Source organism: Myxocyprinus asiaticus, chromosome 8 (assembly GCF_019703515.2).
Source record: "Myxocyprinus asiaticus isolate MX2 ecotype Aquarium Trade chromosome 8, UBuf_Myxa_2, whole genome shotgun sequence".
Taxonomy (NCBI): Eukaryota; Metazoa; Chordata; class Actinopteri; order Cypriniformes; family Catostomidae; genus Myxocyprinus; species Myxocyprinus asiaticus.
Window position 1 is genome coordinate 14,022,224 of NC_059351.1, and position 14,872 is coordinate 14,037,095.

The following is a 14,872-nucleotide window of genomic DNA, read 5'->3' on the forward strand; positions in this document are numbered from 1 at the left end:
AAACTCTAAAAGCTTTTTTCCCTGGGCTGTAACTTTATATTTATTTGATATGTGAGTGAAATAACATGTTTTATTCTACTTGCGAACCTTCCGATCGGCACGATGACTGGACCGTATGTTCCCCATCCCAAATTATGAGCAATAGTAATAGTGATGCTTACCTTAGTAAGCACCACTTTATATGCTCAAAAATTTCAGTCAGCTATTCCATGTTCATATTACATTAGTGTAACGAACTGGCCATGGAGATGGTGTTAGGATCCATGTGCAGGAAGTTTATTAAAGTACACAAGCAAACAATCCAAATCGGCAGGCAAATAGAAATAGTTGTTAAGCAGGTGGTATAATCCAATAAACCAGAAAGACAGTCCAACAAGGCAAACAAAACAAAAAGGTATCCAAAGGCAGTAAATCCAGGAAAACAGGCAATGGTCATAACACGAGAACAATCAGCAATGGCAATGGAAAAACGCTTGGTAAGGCAGGGCAAACTAGCAAAACTTTGCACAGTCAAAATGGAACAGCATGGTATTCATATAGTGTAAACAGGAAATCACAAAAGAAGAAACGGTACAGAGTTAGTATTCGGGAGAGGGCTCCCTCTGTTGGTTGGTAGGAGGGGTAACAACAATTAGTTTAGTTGCATTCATTTTGTCTCTGACTCTTTTAGATTAAGACGTGAGGAAACCATTTGTTTATGTGGCTTTCTTACGGTCTAATATGCAGATGTTCTTTTCCATGTATTTATGTTGTTCTGCTGTTTGTCACTGATGGCAGCAGCTAGAATGGAGTGTAGCGTTTGCATAACTGACTGGTATCCAGTCATGTATCCTTTCATACTCTGTTAAGAATATAGCAGAAAACATTAATAGGCAGAGATGCAAAAGCTGGCACTTTCTGTTGAACATCAAAGGATACACAATTAAGTGTACTCACAGAATGTGTTGTTTATACTTTAGTCCAGGCTCTAATATGGTAATTGTCCTTGCTCATGATCTGGGGTTGCTTCAATTGGTCAGGTCTTGGCTCAGCAATGTTATGCTGCAATAAAATGAAGTCAGCTGACTACCTGAATGTACTGAATTATCCCATCAATGGATTTTTTCGGCACAGGCATATTCCAGGATGACAATGCCAACATTCATCGGGCTCAAATTGTGAAAGAGTGGTTCAGTTGGCCACCACAGTGTCCTGACCTTTACCCCATTGAAAGTCTTTGGGATTTGCTGGAGAAGACTTTACGGAGTGGTTTGACTCTCCCGTCATCAGTACAAGATCTTGGCCAAAAATAAATGCAACTCTGGATGGAAATAAATGTTGTGACGTTGCATAAGGTTTTCAAAACAATGCCACGACGAATGCATGTCGTAATCAAAGCTAAAGGTGGTCCAACTAAATATTAGCGTATGTGACAGGCATTGTATTATGTGCAGATAAATAGCTAAATAAAAAAATAAATAAAAACATCTTTTCTTTTTATTTTTAAAACACTGGACCTTAACGCTTAATTTATCTTAACCTGCACTGCACACAAATAACTAATACTGGCATCATAGTCATGTTGTTTAGCCAGAGGGGAACAGGCCCCCACAGTGAGCCTGGCTTCTCCCAAGGTTATTTTTGTGTTCCTTGCCACAGTCGCCTTCAGCTTGCTCACAGGGGTTCTAAATACAATTATTATTTAATTACTTAAGTTCTATACACATTTTACAATCATATTTAATCAAACTACACAATGATCACTGTAAGACATTATAGATATTACAGTTAAAAAAAAATATATCTTTTTTTGTTAATGCATGATTTCCTGTAAAGCTGCTGTGAAACAATGTGTGTTGTGTAAAGTGTTATACAAGTAAAAAGGACTTGACTTAAATAAATACCTGTATGTATATATAAAATATGTAAAATGTACGTGTGTGTTTGCACATCTGTCTTGGATTTTTGATAGTCAGTTTAAACCCTTGATAATGGTCTTGATATTTACTCTGCCACTCATCCTGTTATTCTTTTTTGCATCCAAAGCAAAATGTCAAAATCTGCATTTAAATGGAAGTATTTTCGTTTTTCATTTGCATATTTCTGATTATAAAATTACATCTCTCCTTCATTTGGAGAGAACCTAGTCCCTTGGGTAATGCTTGGTCTGTCAGAAGATCACAGAGAACTCACTCTAGATACTGCAGGAATGTTCCTCAAACAAGAATATTGAATTGCTAAATTCAAATGACAAACAGATGTATCTGTTTAGAAATCAGAAATGGATGCATTTACATTATATATATTCATTGCACTCTAGGAGCTTTACAGGGTACTGTACATCTTCATGTATAACGGTTTAATATTGTTACACAAAGTATCTTACTGACATGCCCAAGTCAGTGTCAAGTCTTAAAGTCAACATGAAATCAAAATTAACCCAGTTTACTTTTGTAACGATGTAGCTGCTGGCAATGACGATGATGATGAAATGAAGAACCCAAGTGCAAATTTATTATTAAACATGAAATCCAGTAAACCCTAACAATAAACATGAAAGAAACATAAAACATGAACGTGACTAAACTTGACATAAACTTGGCTTGACATTAACACAACGTTACCAATCACACATATTAAACATTACATATCACCCCCCTAGTGGTGGCTCCCGACACCCCAAAACATGAACAAACACATAACATGACATAGTTCCAAAGTTCTGTAGGGAGCTGGAGGGGGGGGGGTCTTGAGGCGTGGGGCATAGCATGGCGAGACAGGGCGTGGGGCATGGGACCAGGGCAGAGTCAATGGAAGGTGGGGCCCTGAGAGGCTCGAGGGGTGGAGCTGTGGAAGGTGGGGTTGTGAGAGACTTGAGGGGCGGAGCCATGGAAAGCGGAGCCGTGAGAGACTTGAAGGGCGACACCATGGAACTTGGTGCCCGGAGTGTAGCCGAAGACTCGAAGGGCCAGGGTGGAGCCGATGGCAGGGAGGACCAAGGCGGTGCTGGAGGCTCGGAAGAGCAAGGTGGATCTGGAGGATAGGAAGACTGAGGCAGAGCCGGTGGGACTGAGGACCAAGGCGGAGCCGCAGGGAAGGAGGTCCCCGTTGGGGCTGACGGATTGGAGGGACGAGGCGCAGCCAGAGGATCGGAGAGCCAAGGCGGAGCCAGGTGACCGACAGACCAAGGAGGAGCCGGAGGGATGAGGGACTGGAGCAGGCTCAGGCATGACTGTGACATGGCATAGATCAGGCTCAGGCGTGGCTGTGACATGGCATGGAGCAGGCTGAAACGTTGCTGTGACATGGCATGGAGCAGGCTGAAGCATTGCTGTGACATGGCATGGAGCAGGCTTAGGTGTTGTTGTGACTCTGGCTTGGCGGCCGTGATGTGAAACTCTGGCTTGGCGGACATGATGTGAATCTCTGGCTTGGCGGCCATGACGTGGAACTCTGGCTTGGCGGCCATGATGTGGAACGCTGGCTCGGCATCCGCCTCCCCCACAGTGAATGTGGAAACAATAATCTGCAGGGCAAGGTCGATATATTGAGCCAGGCTGTGGGTAATCTGAACGCCTGGCATCAGAGAAGAGATGGGCTCATTAAGTCTAAATCGAAAACAGTCCTTGGGGCCACCTCATTAAAGTCCACCTGGCAGGCCAGAGCGCAAAAGTCCTCCATGTAATCCTCCAGGGGACGATTCCCCTGACGTAGGCGGAGGAGCTGGATTGCTGGTTTCATAGTTCGGTCAGGTATTTCTGTAACGATGTTGCTGCTGTCAGTGACGATGAAATGAAGAACCCAAGTGCAAATTTATTATTAAACGTGAAATCCAGTAAACCCTAACAATAAACATGAAAGAAACATAAAACATGAACTTGACTAAACTTGACATAAACTTGGCTTGACATTAACATAACAACATTACCAATCACACATATTAAACATTACAGCTTTCATAATAACCATTTCTGATCTTATTGGTTTTGATTATTTTAATCAAATTAAAATAATAAAATTTTAATTAGCCACATTTAAAGGAATATTCTGGGGATCAATAAAAATTAAGCTCATTCGACAGCATTTGTGGTATAATGTTAATTACCACAAAAAATAATTTTGACTCATCCCACTTTTTAAAAAAAAAATTTTTTTATTTGAGTTTACAGTGAAGCACTACTTCAAAGGCAGGTTTAAAGGCAGAAATGGGAAGTTTATAATTTTATAAAAGCACTTACATTAATTCTTCTGTTAAAACTCATGTATTATTTGATCTGTAAAGTTGTATAAATTGTCATTTTTGCAGTCATTTTTTCATTTTAAGGTTTGTTGAATACATTGTCATGGCAACAAAGTTGTAAAATTGGCTATAACTTTAAATTGATTTTATCACACTAAAAATCATGTTTACACGCATATTATTAAAAAGTGATTATTTTAACGTTCAAAAATTGACCCCATTTACTACCATTGTAAATGCCTCACTGTAACACAGATTTTTGCTTTTTTTTTTAAGAAAAGGAGGGAGGAGAACTTTTTTTTTTTTTGTTTTTGTTTTTTTTGTGGTAATCAGTATTATGCAACAAATGCTGTCGATTGAGCGTAACTTGTATTGAACCCAGAATATTCCTTTAATGTATGAATTAAGGCTGGGCGATAAAACAATCTCGATATTTATCGTGATAAAAAATAAATCTACAATATCGATGATAAGCTTTTGAGTATTTTTCTAAATTTATCCTTTGTTCTACATCTAGACGATCAGGTGCGTGTCGCTAAAAACACAAGCAGTTCAGCTTTCTCAGACTGAATGAAGTTGCTAACATTAGCTGCCTTGCTAATAATTATTAGGCTACGCCGGTTACTGCGGTCCGAGTCCGGACCCCGGGTTTATTCCATCCAGACTGCAAGACTTCATGAAAACGGCTGCGTCCTCTAATCGTTTCTAGTGAGCAATGTGACAAAACAACAGTGCTATGTGCACCAGCTCTGATCTTTCTGCGCTGTATTTTTGAATATTTTTCACATGCTTCATTTATGCCCTGTCCCACGCATGTGAGTAGACATGATGAGGTGCAGCATAAGTTAACGTGGTTCCAAAGAGCCTTTAGACCATAATGTGTTTTCCATCTAAATTTAGCTTTACTAATCAGCATGTTACGAGACTTTAATAATAAACAAATAGATTTCTGTTGTAATTTTGTGAAAATTCATCAGATGTCATCGTCTCTGGCATGGATGACAAGGAAAGACAATAAAATGACTAGTTGGTAGCCTAGTCTCTCTCACTTTTTGTGATTAATGCCTAGTCTCTCTCACTTTAATGAAAATATAAAACTGGTCCATTCAGACTTTTACGTTTTCTCTCAGAGGATACCCCTGAACCCTCATTCAGTATCATTCTTCTGTCACAAGGGCTTCTATGCCCCCTTAACTTGGGTATCTGAATGTAAATAAAAATAAAAATATATAATTTGTTCAAACAAATACTGGACTGCTGTCATTATGCTTCAATACAAACAGATCTTTTAACATTCATATCCAACTACACTCGACTTTTAAAAAAATTAAAATTAAAAAATAATAATAATATTTTAGTTGAAGATCCCTCAGACCCCACTGCTTTGTCTGTCTCTGGGCCCCCAATGCAATTTTGTAGAGACCATTTTGACAGTTTAGGATTTATTTTTTTTTCTTCTGCCAACTTGGAAATTCAAAAAAATTTGCAATGTACAAATGTGAATGTGTAACATAATAAATATCGATATGGAACGATATGAAAAAAAAATACTGTGATAATATTTTAGCCATATCGCCCATTTCTAGTATGAATGTCATTGCATTGACATTCATATGTCATTGTATTAGACATCTGCTAACAAATTATTCTAGACCTTTCTCTGCCCTTTTTGCAATTATTTTTAGCTAACTGGTCCCAAAGTCATTTTAAGTGAATGTATGAAGTCAATTCAAGGTGTCATAGCACGTTCTATTGACATTTTGACTTATGTTGACTTATGTTTGACAACCAGAAAGTGTCCAAATGCCTTTTCTCCTAATTTTGTATCATTTAAAACCTAACTCACCTCTTTTTATGAAATGTTTTGCTTATGGATGTGTGCTTGTGCTAACTTTGTTTAAAATAAATGCCACTTGGTTTGATATTTTGTTATCTATCTAATTCAAAAGACATTCATACATTTTAAATTTTGGCTTGAATGTCCAAATACTTTCTTGGCCCCATTGTATGTTTATAAAATATTGTTTTGTGTTCTTGTATAAATTTGTGTTAAATTGTGTTATTTAATTCGTAGCTTTTTATCTGTAATGCAGCTTGTCTGTGTAATATCTCAGTTCGTGGATGTGTTAAAACATGATGAACCTTTGGCAAGGAGCAGTTGGCTAATTATACATCTGCCTAATCAGTAGATGAAGCTAATTTAACAACCAATTACTGTTCTTCACACTTCCCGCCTCTCACTCAACACTATAACAGCTTCCCGTTTCCTATCTTTAAACTCGGCAGGGTGCTCCCGCACCAGCAGACGACTCTAAGATGCTACTGGATCAGAGATTTGTATGTGTACTTTCTTGGCTTGTCGAAAACTTAGCATTACTTCAATGCAGTGTTTCACACAGAATTCTGGTTTTGCAGCCAGGCAGCTAATGCAAACCTCCACAATAAGATTTTATTTATTTGTTATTGTATATTTTTTTCTGAAAATAGAATTACAACAAAAGTTTTGTGAACATATATCTTTATACAATGTCATACACACCCATTAGTCAGATGTTAATTGCTTTGACAGATTCAGCAATAAATTCGTTAGACTGCAAGCTCAAACTAACAAAAAAACATCGCTATGGTGCTATAGATTTAGATGCATTCAAATTCTTTTCTTTCTAATTATCCAAAGAAATGCACTATGAAATGTGCTATTGTTGGTAACGTCAATCATACAGTGGTATAATAGTCCCATAGCTGCAAGTACAAGTTTCACAGCACTTGCGCTGAATTGATGGCTTCAGCAGGGATGTAAATTGTTTATTCTCCTTGTGAAAGCAGCCGTCTCTGTTTTCTTGGCTGTGTATTTTTGTGATCTTGGCATGCATTGTTCTCTCTGGATTTGTCAGAGGATATATAATGCAAGTCCCTGAAGGCTTCTGGAGGCTGCATCATTGTAGATGTCACTTCATTAGTCGCATATACAGTCATACAGTATATATACATACAGTACACGTTCACACATGTAAACATGCAATTAAAACGAATGAGATAATGAATCTCTTCTCATTCTTAATGTCATGGTGATAGTATAGTATACTGCAAAATTCACATAATTTTTCCCTTTTTTCCCTATTTAACAGGTTGAAAGTACATTTTATTTTTGACTGTATGTAGATATATATTTAAGATAGTACCATTAGTGTTATGCTACCGTGCTATAGACCTCTGTGGCATCAATAAAACATCTTTATTTTTATTTTTTCCCCCTTAAAAGAAGAACTGAATGCATTAAAACTTTAAGTACTTTACTACATTTTGAAAAGGAAAAAAATTTGTAATTGTAATTGACTTGATTTTTCAAAAACTTTACATTTAATTACAAATATTTAACATAAAGTTGTATTATTATTTAAATAGTTGGACCCAGACAATAGTTTATATTAGGTTTCTTTAACTACTATATACTTAAGCATTTGATACAATGCATTTAATACAATGTACTTATTATGTACATATGTGTTGTTGTGTTGCATTTAATTACATATGTAGGTAAACCTTAACCTAATCCTAAACCTGTACCTCAACCTCAGTAGCAGCAAATGTGAATTTTGCAGAACAACATGTAATTACCCAAATACATTGTATTGTATGTATTTTAATGTTAGTACATAGTAAAGTCACCTAAAATAAAGTGGGACCAAAATAGTTAATTCATGTATGTTCCAAAGTGATGCAGTTTAATGTCAATTTTACAGAATTTTTTGTTGCAGGACTCAAATATTTGAATTTGGCTTTTCAAGGGGAAAGGAACAAAATCTCATTTATTAAAGCCTGAGGCTGTGAATTTTGTGGCTCTACTGAAGAAAAAAAAAATCAGTGGATATGGTGTGTAATAGTTATACAAATGGAGAGAAATATTTTGGATTATTTCACTTCATGAATCTTCATGAGAATTAAAGAGAAAGAAACTCAAAAGAGGTTTACAAAGAAATTAATAGACCGTTTAAAGGATTGTTCGTTGGTGACCTCAAGTGACATCATTCTTCCATGAACATTTCCTGCTTGTCAAAACAGAAACTATTTAGCTGAGATGGGCCACTTCTATTAAAATGAATGGGAGAATTGGAATGCCCAACGGCAGCCAATGGTCAACCCGCCTTACAGGTAAAATAGCCAGTTACCCTTTAGATACAGAAATCGCCTGTCAATCAACTCGAGAACACGCATGCGCATTAGCTATACAAGATGGTATAATTGCGTTTTAGCGTAATCTGAGGTAAAGAAACACAATTTATTATACCAGTTGTGACAGAACGACACGCCCTTCCCATGGATCATCGTCGCCCTGGCTCACGTGATCCAAATGAAGAGCCTCATCACTGCTGCCTTTAAACACAGAGCACACCTCTCCTTGGGAGACAGGTCTCTACCTGCTGGCATCTTTACAGGTCCAGGAACAGAGCGGGGAGGGTCCGGTGCGAGTTAGATGTGTCGCCGGACCTGCACCCCGGAACCCCGGTGGAGTTGGAGTACGCATTGTGGCCAACGGGCCAGGATGCCGGGCCGCTATTCCCCTCAAGTGCTGAGGCCCAGGGTAGCTGGACCGCTTGAGTGAAGCTGCACAGTGTTGTCAGATTTTACTGCTTATTTGAAATATGTTCTTTTATCGTAATCTTGACCAACCGTTTTGGAGATTTAGGTATTTCTCCATTCAAGTAGATGGGAGCTGCTCTTTTGTGCCACTTGTTTACATAGAAAAATAGCTGCCCAAACTGCCCAAGAGCATTCCAAAAACGGCCACCAAGTGGAATAACTTACCTTAAAAAAAAAAACTAAGTTGAAAGGATCTGGAAATACATCTGGACCATTCTAATTCCTTGGTTTTTGTTTACATTCTTGAAATGGTATCCACCTTTTTCCCACATCCCGTGATGCTTAGCGAGAAATATGGGCATTCCGTTGTCAAGTAAACACAGCTGCTGTTGCAGTGTACGTCCATTCATTCTTTCATTGCGGTGTTGGGATTTTGAGGAGAGCGTGTCTGATTTCGTGACGACATATATCAATCACTATATCAGTGTGTTATTGAATGACAATAAACTGCAAAAAAGTCAAGACAAAGAAAGTGCGAACAAAACCGGCACGCTGTTTCTCCCATGTGCAGTTGAGATTTAATCTAAGCACAAACGCAACATTTCGAGCAAAATTATCAGTTGTTTCAGTGTTAGTTCAGCTTCAGATGTGTGTACTTGTCATCTTGTCACCCTGCATGTTCCAATCAGATAGACACACTGAGGAATAACTAACTGCTTTATACATTTTTCCGATCAGACGGTTATTTGCTTTTAAGGAATTTTTTAATCCGCAAGTTAGTTTAAACTTTTGCTCGGCGGGTGAATGAATGGTGAGAGGTGGTGCTTCGCTGCTGTCCAGGCAGTGTTGCGCAAGCTACTCAAAAAATGTAGCAAGCTAAGCTACAAACTACTCAACAGAAAAATTTGTTAAGCTAAGCTAAAAGCTACACTTCAGAGAAAGAAGCAAGTTACACTACAAGCTACACACCAAAGTAGCTTGCTACATTTAAGCTACTTAAGTTTTTTCAACCACAGATGCACGGAGTATACCGTCATAGACAAAGAATCTATCAAAGAATATATTGTACATACAATATACTATTCATCTATATATTCATCTATACAATACAGAAATTCAGCAGCTAGACACAGAATTACAGGATGTATCATCAGAGGCCAAATTCCGTGTGTGTGTATGTGTGTGTGTGTGTGTGTGTGTGTGTGTGTGTGAGAGAGAGAGAGAGAGAGAGAGAGAGAGAGAGAGAGAGAGAGAGAGAGAGGGAGAGCACATCTGGGCAATAACAATGTGATTTCTGATGGCATCAGATGGTAATACCATAGTACTTTGATATACAATTACCATGTTAATGTACCATTCTGTATTTACATGGTGCTTCAAAGTACTTCAAAGAATACCATGTTACAATCATGGTAAATTGATATATGATTACCATATCCATATACTATTGTATTTACATGGTACTTCAAGGCAATTAAAAAAATACCATGGTACTTCACTATGTGATTACCATATTCATATTGCCTACCACTGTATTAACATAGTGCATCCAGGTAATGGTACATGTCCAAAAAACATGGTAATGCCATGGTACTTTTTTAAGTGTTTCCGTGTAGGCTAATACGTGTTTTGATACTCTTTTGGTTGGAAAATACAGACTGCAAACGTGTTGAACTTTATAAAGACCTTCTTCATCACTGGCAAACGATAGGACGCATTTGCAGGTTTCGTTTCCATTGATTGTAGATCCACTGCAACCAGTGTTATATTTATTTACCGTGTTTTAAAATATTCCATGAGCTTATTGGCAAGTGAGAGCGTGCACAAATTATTCAGCAGCGTGCACGCAAGCTTACTGAGTCATTCTGATTGAATCGAACCGATTCAGATCGCTTTCCTATCACGTGTGACCAATTCATTTTAAAGAACAGACTCAGATGAGCGATTAATTTGTGATCGGACATCTTTAGTTTTGATTAAAAACTGGCAATAGTAAACACCGGGTACAAGGCATGATGTAGCGGTGTAGCTTTTCTCACCGCTACGCTGCTACCTAGTCAAAAATACAGCTTTGCTACTGAAAAGCTACTTGATTTAAAAACTAGCGAAGCTATCACCTCGCTACTCATAAATGTAGTAAAGCTAATAGCTTTGCTATTTGTAGTGATGCTACTGCCCATCACTGCGTCCGGGACACAGCAGGACAGCGACTTAAACCTCAAATGCGATATGGTTTTTGTCTACCTCTGTATGTGTTTTTGTGATCCGATCACAAAACACTTTGCAACCTGTTTGCAACTATATTTAGCACTGACCATTTGCGATCGGATCATCCGAAACGTGTCTTATTACCAGCTGTAAACAGGGTCTAAAATGATTGCAGCCAGAGCTAGGGAATGCTATAGAACAACTTTCGGTGGAAGTCCCACCCACATTCGTTTCCCCAGTAAGACCCCCAGGAAAAAGGTGGATAGAACTCTTAGAAAAAGCAAGAAAAAAGATGGATGGCATTGACTCTTAGTAAAGAAAGCTCAGTGGGAGTTGGCGTTACATGAAGTTACTTGCAGAGTGTGATGGCTCTGGCTTGACAGTTGTGAGAGTGGCAAAATAGTTGGAGGTCCATGCAGGATGGAGGGATGGAAGAAAAAAGGACAGAAGAGAAATTATACTTAGGGGCCATGCTTTTTTAGGGCCAGTGTACAATTGTCTGTTGGCCGCACGCTACACTGTGTCAATCGTTTTTTTCATGGCTTCTTGTTTTATAATAGTTTTTCTATCTTTCTGTCTCTCCGAGTCACAGTCGTCCTCTCTTTGCTCTCATGTGGACTTTGAAAGGAGGTTTTAACATCAACAAAAACTTGTTGTTAGCCAAAAAGGTCAAATATTGTTCATATCACCCTTTTGTGGCGGTGGCAATACAAACACACATTGATAAGGTCACAATCTGAATAACTCCCTCTCAAATAACGAAATAAAAATACAGGCTGACCTTTTATTAAAACGTGATCTGGGAAAATAGAAAACAAAACCAAGTTGGAGACAAAGGAGAGGCATTTTCACATGCGCTCTGTTTGCTGGGACAGGTATTAGAAGGTCTGGTGTTGAGGGGGCCCTTCAGTGTAATGAGAGAGCAGTGCCATTACTGGGCTTCATAAATCCTGCAAAAAATATTAACATCTTTACTAGAGCACTCCTTTCTTAACCGCTGTAAATGTAAAATAAATTTGACGCTACCTTCTTTTTATGGAGGTCAGAGTTTTAAATAAAGTGTTTCGGAAAAGTGGCAAAGTAAATAGTGCATTGCGGAGAAAGATTTTACATGGAAAGCACCTTTGTGTATTGATGCCCTCATTTTGTTTTTGCTCCCTGTTGGTACCCTGGCAAGCAATTAATCAAAAGGCTCACTGCTTCTTTCTTTAATGTGTGGCTGAAGTTTTTGAGGGATGTAGTTACACTGGGAAATAGAACATTTTATTGTTTCACATCATATAATGGAGGCTAATGTTGCATGTATTCATTCGGACAAAAGTTAGCACAAACTGTGTTTGCGAGTGAGTTGGTTGGTGACAGGTAAGTGATAGTGATGTTAGTTTGCTAGTTAGCTTGTATGATACCGTTAGGTAGTTAGCTTAATTGTTAAAGTTAGTTAGCTTGTTACAGTATGTTAGTTAGCTTGTTTGTTACAGTTAGTCAGTGACTGTTAAATACTATTTGTTTCCTAGTTAGCTTATTCATTACCATTAGTTTGCTTGTTTGTTACAGTTAGCTTGTTTGTCACATTAAGCTTGTCACAGTTACTTAGTTAGCTTGTTTGTTACATTAATTTGGTGACTGTTAGTTTGCTTGTTAGTTAGCTTGTTTGTTTAAGATAGTCACTGAATGACAGAGACTGTTAGTTTGCTAGTTAGCTCTTTTTGTTAGTTAGTGACAGTAGTTTTCTGGTTAGCTCTTTTGTTAGTGACTGTTAGTTTGCTTGTTCATTACTGTTAGCTTGTTTGTTACTGTTAGTTATTTAGCTTGTTAATTACTGTTAGTTTCTGTTTGTTACAGTTACTTAGTCAGCTTGTTTGTTATAATGAGCTTGTTTGTGACAGTTATTTAGTTAGCTTGTTTGTTAATTAGTTAGTTGGGGACTGTTAGTGACTGTTTGCTTGTTTGTTACAGTCAAGCCCAAAGTACTTTGGATGCTTAGCATAAGAGTACAGTTGAACTCTAGCCTTTCAAAGTAGACTTCATCAGACTTTGCACGCATGCACGACTGCTTTAGTGAATGCTTGATAGTAAAAGCAACTTTAGGGAAAGAGTGAGCAAAACTGTGTGAATTTGGACACAGCTAGAAACAATACTGCACATTCTGTATGACTACATACACTTTGTATCCTGAATGGCAAAAAAAAAAAAAAAAAATAGCTTCGTAATCAAATTAAAAACAGATCGGAAATCTAAAATTAGAGTCTGATGCCAAACCAAATCATTTGTTCGTTCATTAGTTCATTTAGTTTAGTCAGTCAGTTTGTTTAACTTTACTAATTTTATGTTACTTTAACTCTATTAGTTGTATTGTTTGTAACTTTGTTAGTCTGCAGTTATGTTCAGATGATAAATCCTATAACTGACACCTCTATCTCTCTCTGTCTCTCTTTATTTCTCCATTCTACTGGTACAGTGGGCAGTGGCAGCATGCAGCTGTTGGAGACAGATTTCTCTCACACTCTAGCTGAGCTGGTGGATCTGCATCTCTTCCATCAGAAGAGCATTCCAGTGTTCCCAAGCACAGTCACCATCGAGCTGTTCAGCCGCTAGACTGTCACCTAAATTTACCCATCATTCCTAGACCACACCATGTTCAGGGAGCTCATGTACACACTGCACCTCACAGTTGCACACTCACAGACACTGACTTGCATCTACAGAACACATTTTATGTGACTTTCATGGGCAAAATATATATATAAAAAAACTGATGGGTCACTGACGAGTGTACACACTGTTTACACATACACCTACCTAAAGTGTTTTTGTTTCTGTTTTTAAAGCTAAAAAAACCAAAGCACATTGGTTAACCAAAGCACAAGGAAAACTAATAGATGTGCTATTCTCTTTGGGAGGCTTACAAACATCTTTCGTGGCAGCTTATTTGCTTGTCAAGGAAACATAAAAGAAATATTAAACTTCCAGTCTATTGTACATAATTTATTTGGGATCTAACAGATTTCAAAGCAATCTCTGTATTCAAATGATTCAGTGATTCATGCACTCAGTTATAAGCGGCTTGCATTGTATTCAAACAACTCAAAACTTTCTGCATGTGAGCTGCCAGGCAGCTATTGTGTCTTTCAGCAGGGGTATTAGTTTAACAATAATCATAAAATGTTATGTCTTTTAAATATTTTGGCACCAGCGCCTATTGAGTATTTTAAAGGAGTATTTCAGTCGCTTGTCATTTTAGCTGGCAGCATTTATTACAAATTTTCCTTTTGGCTATTTTCTTTGTTTGAATGCCACAAAATACTTCAGTTCCTTATCCTACACTGAGTAAGTTTTAATCTAAGATGACTCAGACTACGTTTGGATGCATTTTCTCTCAAATCTGTCGTACCATTACGGCAGTGCAAAGTACCACTGTGCCAAAGCAATTAGCAGAGAATGTTACCCTCAAGTGAATCTTCATTCCGCTGCTGTGTGTATATATACACACTCCCTCATGCTGCATTCGATGTTTCAAGTAGCACACTGAGAACTATGGCATAAGAAGTGAACAGAGATGCTGGCAGAGTACACATTGCAGATGCAATGTTCCTGTTATAATCAAACTCAGTTTTTTGCTGGCAAAAGCAATTCAGGAAAACCCACACACACAAGCTGAGTCCGGTGTCTTCCTGTGCCTTTTGGCCTCTCACACTTTAAGTTCTTCTTTTAATATAATTTGTGTAGCAATCCAGTGTGTTGAGCAACTGTCCCCTTTCCTTCCTTGATACCCATTTTCCCTTTCATCACACATTTTTATATTTTATTCATTTTATCATTTATCTTCTCGAGTCGAATACAGTGGCCACTCATTGGTTATTTATG

General features: G+C 38.0%; 1 pseudogene; it reads left to right on the forward strand.

Moving 5' to 3' along the window:
• Positions 1-13,603, forward strand: part of LOC127445564 (mitotic spindle assembly checkpoint protein MAD1-like) — a 138,764-nt pseudogene extending 125,161 nt beyond the window's left edge.
• The last annotated feature ends 1,269 nt before the right edge of the window (positions 13,604-14,872 follow it).